Consider the following 6606-nt stretch of genomic DNA (forward strand, 5'->3'; position numbering starts at 1 on the left):
GGTTGTTTCCGATAGACCCCCACCTCAAGAAGACGAAAAGAGACAATATATCACTACCATCAACAAAAACTATTCATAGAAATAATAACAACCTCACAAGAACCAGTAAATAGATGAAAAGTAGAAATAATAACCAATATATAAGGCCCGACACTATGGAAACGGAAAAGTAGTGTAAACACAATATTAACCACTAGCAATCTAAGACTAAATCCTATCAGCCTAGCCTTACACTGGTAGACTAAATATGCTCAACTACCTCATAACCTACAACCTTAAGTCTCAACCTCCACAGCTTCCTATCGAGTGCCATGTCCTCGGAGATTTAAAGTCGCGTCATATCCCGCCTGATCACCTCTCCCCAATACTTCTTAGGCCGCCATCTACCTCTCATCGTACCTACCAATGCCAACTGCTCGCACCTCCTTACCGGGGCATCCAAGCTTCTCCTCTGTACGTGCCCGAATCATCTGAACCTCGTTTTCCGCATCTTGTCATCAATGGGAGCCACGCCCACCTTCTCCTGAATATCTTCATTCCTAATCTTATCCATCCTAGTGTGCCCACACAACCCCTTAACATTCTCATTTCTGCTACTTTCATCTTCTGGATATGTGAGTTCTTAACTGGCCAACACTCAGCCTCATACAACATGGTCAGTCTAACCACTGCTCTATAAAACTTACCTTTGAGTAGCGGTGGCACTTTCTTGTCACACAGGACTCCAGATGCTAACCTCCATTTCATCCACCCCACCCCTATACGGTGTGTGAGTAGTCTTGATGGTATTAAAAATTTGGTTAATACGTGTATGACAGTATGAGTAGTCTTGAAGACTCTTCAATTAAAAAATACTGTTTGGTTAGATCTTAGATGGTATTAAAAATTTGGTATTGATTTGAAACTGTTTGGTATTGATTGAATGATTGTTCAAAAAAATTCTATTTGGTTTAGCCGATAAGACACCCGATAACCGTCCGATAATTATTAATCTGATACCAATCCGCCCTTTATCTTATTGGATGGCTAGCGGATTACTATATTTATAATCTGATAATCGTTAAGTTGAACTGTTAAGCGTAATTATCCTTCTGATCCGCCCGATAAGTACCTTTATTGGTAAGCACTCTTTCATTCTTGATTAGAGGTCGAGAACTGGAATGAAGAGGCATTTAATAGAGAAAGCTTTTCTTCAAAAGTGAGATTTTTCGGCTCGAATTCGAACTAGTCGGGTCACAAAGACGCATGATGAAAAACAAAAACAAAAAATATTCTATAAGAAAATGAAGGAGTAAAAATCATTTACATCCTCAAGTTTGCTTTATAAAATCGAACTCAACCTCCAAAATTTTGACCAACTATCATTCTCCTCGATATCAAAGTTTGCTTTTTTTAAATGTCATTTTTACATATTTTTTTTATTTATTAATTATTTATTTAATATAATAATTTTTTATTTTAATTTATGTTATGGATTTACTATAGACAAATAAATATTAAGTATCTTTAAAACAAACAAACAAAAGTGAGAAGTAATAATTAAGCCTAAAAGTTAATGACAATCAATAACAAGTGAATGAAAAGAAATTAAAACAATTACAATAAATAATTTTCTCGTATCAATAACTTTATTAATAACAATCAAAACTCATTTTATATACAAAATTGAGAATAAAAGAGAGTGAGAACTTTGTAAATTATGTTGTGCATAAATAATAATGAGTGGGAATAGAGGTGAATTTTATAAAAATTCTTAAAATTTATATATTTATACTTTACATAAATTTATATCATAATTTAGAAAAAAATCTATGAATAACAATCAAAACTCAAATATATATATATATATATATATATATATATATATATGTGTGTGTGTGTGTGTGCGCGCGCGCGCGCGCGCGTTTAAAATAATAATCATAAAAAGTTGTGTTAGAGTAGTAATAAATTTATAATATAATTATTCTATTTATAATGTTAATGAACTTAAATAAAATTATACAACATGATATAATATTATTTAAATTATAGACAAAATACCTATCTAAAAATAAATATTATAGACATAATATAAAAAAGTACGACATATGTGGGGAACTAAAAATATTATGGATAAAATAAACATTGCATAGGATGGATAGAGGGGAATGATAATTGTTAAAAGTTAAGGATGAGTTTGATTTTTAAAATAAATTTGGAAAATATAAATAATTTTCACCCAAAATAAAGAGATGTTTAATGGCATTTCAAACGGCAATGTGTAGTACTTCACAACGAATCTAATGGTGGATAATGATTTTGCCTTTTCTAGAGGCTGATATCTGAATCCCTAACAATAGGAGTTCCGAATTTGAGAAGGTACTTTCAAAGTTCTGTCTAGCACCAGGGGGAAAATGCTACTAAATGGAGTATTAAAATAGACCTACCATCTTAGGCTGAAATTGAAAATAAAAGGTGATATAAATGTGGGTATGTTTGGTATAATGGAAAATATTTTTTTTGAAAAATAAGTAATAATTTTATTTATTTTTCGGTGTTTGATACGCGTAAACTTTCAAACACATAAACCTCCGAACTCATAATTTTGGAACTTGTAAAATTTCGAACATGTAAACCGAAAGATGAAAAAATTAAAACTAAAAATATAAAAAAAAAATATTTTTTTTGGGGGGGAGGGGGAGGGGGTGCAGAAAAATAAAAAATAGAAATTTAAAATTACAAAACAAAAAGTTTTAAAAAAAAATTGTGCGGGGGTGGGGGTGCAGAAAAACGAAAAAATAGAAATTTAAAATTAAAAAAAAAAAGTAACAATTTGTTTTTGCGGGGAGAGGGGTTAGTAGGGTGGGTGGTGACGGAAAAAAAATCGAAACTTGAAAAAAACAAAAGAGAGGGGGTGGGGAGGAGGGCATGGGGTGGGATTAGGTGGGTGGGTGTGGGGGTGTGGGGTGGGTTGGTGAGGGTGGGGAAGGTTGAGAAAGAGTTTTGAAAAATATTTTCCCTTCTCTTAATAAGGAAAATATTTTCCTCCAATTGGAGAAAAATGAGTTCATAAGAAAAATAATTTTTAAAATATTTAAATCAACTAAACATGAAAAAATTAAAAAATATATTCCGAAAAATATTTTCTTTCATACCAAACACACCATGTATGTTAGTTGAAAGGCTGTTTAACCAACTAGGAACAAATAATCGCTTCCCTTTTTTTCTTTTTTTCTGTTTTCCTTTCCAAAGTATAAAAGGCACATAACTCTCCTTATCCAACTAGTCTTTTTCAAAAAATAATCACATGCTTATTATATTAAAGTCTTTGTTTGAGTCATAAATTGAAACGTAAATTTTGAGGATGATGGAAATTGGTTATATATAATTAACTCAATAAAAGAAAAAACTGTAAAATAGAACATCTCAACCATTAGTTATTATCCTAATGTGCTTTTTGTAGGAATATTTTATAAAAATATTTTTATTTTTGCGACCTACTGAAAATAATTAAATAACATAAAAATGCTTATATCATGATTTTTTTAAAATTTGTGAACTAACACAAATTGGAAAAATGACTCTTTTACTCTTCTAGAAAATTTGGAATAACGTGGTTGGCCTTGCATTCCGGAAAAAATGGTTAGTGACAACATAAAATCTAAAAAGACTAATATTGAGTTAATATATATATATTTTAAGAAGTAACTTAATTTATATAAAATATAATGAGTTGTCATATGTTAGAACATTTAGAATATATTTTATCTTCAACTATTCCATCCTTATTGCTTTAAGTTTTCTCTTACCAAATTTAACGTTACTATACCATAAATAATTTTACTTTATTAATATATCCTAACTATTTAAAGGGTAATTAAGTTTTAAAGGGTAAAAAAAGGCGAACGACATTTCGCTAAGGGCCTTCATACTTTTAATATAGTATTGATTCATTATTCAAATTTTATTGGTCCGGCTAATTCATATTTGCATTAGAATGATCCACTTAAAGAGTAAAGCATTTCTATTGAAGTGTTATCCATTCTAAGGGCTCGTTTGATACAAGGGATAATGGATAAATAATCTCGGGATTGAATTTGAGATGAGTTTATCACATGTTTGGTTGGGATAATATCGTGGTATAACTAATCCCGAGATTAGTTATCCCGAGATTGTAGTATTTTTTTATCCTTATAAAAAAATAAAATAATTAATCCCGGAATAATTAATCCTGAAATAACTTATTTCCCAACCAACCACATAATTTTTATGATCAAGAACAAAAATTTCTAACCATTCCATCACACAACCACATAGTTTTAATGAATGAAAGATATTGAAATATAGCATTTCGTTCCAAAGTGATGTTTTACCTACTCTATTTGGGATCGAGCACTCATTCGTGTGATCGCCACACACGTGACATGTGCATGAGGCACGTACCAACTTGCCATTCTCTAACCTTGATAATGTTCATGACTTTCTTGAAAGAGGACCGCTCACAAAAAAACAAAAAAAAAAAAACTACAACTAAATTAATTAATTAACATCTGAAAATAGAAGCTTTGTGCGCATTCCTATGTTTTAAATAACTCAACTTCCACTTTTTGTTCTTTTGTTGACTACCTTAGACTTCTTTAACAAAGCTTAGCTTCCTCTATGAGTTAAAAGTTTTTGGTTTACTTAAAAGGAAAAAATGGATTAACGAAAGAACACTGTATTAAATTTATGTAATTAGAGCCTACCTCCAACTACATAGTGTATAGGTTAAAATCTGCCATAGAATATTTAGAGCAACATAGCACTAAGAAAAGGGTTAGTTGAGGTCGAGCAGGAAACATCGAGATTCATGATCGAGATATCAACAATGGTCGAGGTCGATAATAAGTGCATTTTACCAGATGTTAACCACATAATTTCTCTCATAAAAACATATAAATTATCATATTTCCTCCATATTTTTAACTTTATTTTGCATGAATAATTATAGAAGAATTGTTGTGCGCAACATGAAAAAAAAAATATTCAAGAAAAATACAACAAAGAAGTATAAGATCGAGCTATGATTCATTACTGCCGTGACAATGCACCAAGTCTCGATTTGCCATGATAAAATCGGTGAAATCTAAACTTAGAATGGCAGAATTCTCATCTCTGCAAATTCAAAATCTAGATTTGCAATGGAAATCTAGCACCAAATCAAGAATTCGAATTCTCATATCTGCAAATGCAAAATCTAGATTTGCCATAGAAATGTAGCACCAAATCGAGAAGTCATCATGAAATTTTCTTATATAAGAAGATGGTACCTGATCAAAGAAGGGCGTCGCAGTAGAGAGAAAGCTTAGAGCTAGAAGTCTAAATCCAAATTCTTAATAAGCTTCTCTATTTTATTTCTTTCACTAGTATCGAGTTATCTTTTCTTTTAAATCACAATAGTAGTTTAGTTGTTGTTTCTAAATAAATTTCATTGTAGAAAATTACTCTAGTTCCTGCTTTTAATTAAATAGGCGGAATTATTCTTCTTGAATATTTCTTTCTATTTTCTTATTTAATGGACAAGAATATTTTCATTGTTAGTACTAATTCCAGTATGGAGTAATTTTTTTTGTGTTAGGAGAAAGACGGATCTTAATATTTCTATATAATAGTAGATATTATTCTTCAAATTCACATGCTTGAGCTAAAATTTATTTAACTTTTATCTGCTTTTACAGTTAGACGTTATTTAATTTAATAACATCTATCTATCTTGTACTACATATTAACTGTTTATTAATTCTGTAATCGAGAGAGGCGGAAGAAATAATATAGTTAAGTGTAGTATTGATAAATGTTAATATTTATTCAGTAACATCTATCTCTTTTATGTTATAATTAATTTTACACTTATTTGTAATCGAGAGAGGCGATTAGTGTGATAATCAGTTATAACAAGTAGGGTAACCGAAAGGGACTTACTAACAAGAACGTGTTTTAGTTCAATCATATATTTCTGGTTCTTCAATATTACTAGTTTGAAGATTAATTTGTATAACCGAGAGGAGTGCAATTAATTATTCAACTTTAAGTAATAATATATATTTGTAATCGTGAGAGGCATTTATACATTTTTGAGAAATAGAAATTGAAGAATAATAATTCTATTATATAATAGAAATATTAAGTGAAGTCAAGATCCCAATACCTTTTTATTATATTTGTGAAAAATAAAATATTTTTTAAATTGCTCTATTCATGCATTTTTAGTTAGTTAATTTACAATTCAACTCTTTCTAATTTTCTCCAATAGTAATTAAAACAAGAAACTTCTGTAGAATAGATAAGCCAATCTCTATGGGTTCGACATCTTTTTATACTATTATTTGACATAATACGAGTTAGAATTATATATACGCTAGACACTCGTCAAAATTTTGGCGTTGTTGCCGGGGATTAGCTAAAGTCTACTACAGATTAATTATTTTACTACTAATTTGAGATTATTTTTTTTTTGTCTAATTATTTTAACTTTTATGCAGAAATTTCAGAAAGTGTATGACATGTTCCTCTTCTAGAGAACTAGTCGAATACGATCCTGAAATTGAAAAATCCTTACGGTTGTTGCGAAAAGAACAAACCTCAGGA

Source organism: Nicotiana tomentosiformis, chromosome 1 (genome assembly GCF_000390325.3).
Source record: "Nicotiana tomentosiformis chromosome 1, ASM39032v3, whole genome shotgun sequence".
Taxonomy (NCBI): Eukaryota; Viridiplantae; Streptophyta; class Magnoliopsida; order Solanales; family Solanaceae; genus Nicotiana; species Nicotiana tomentosiformis.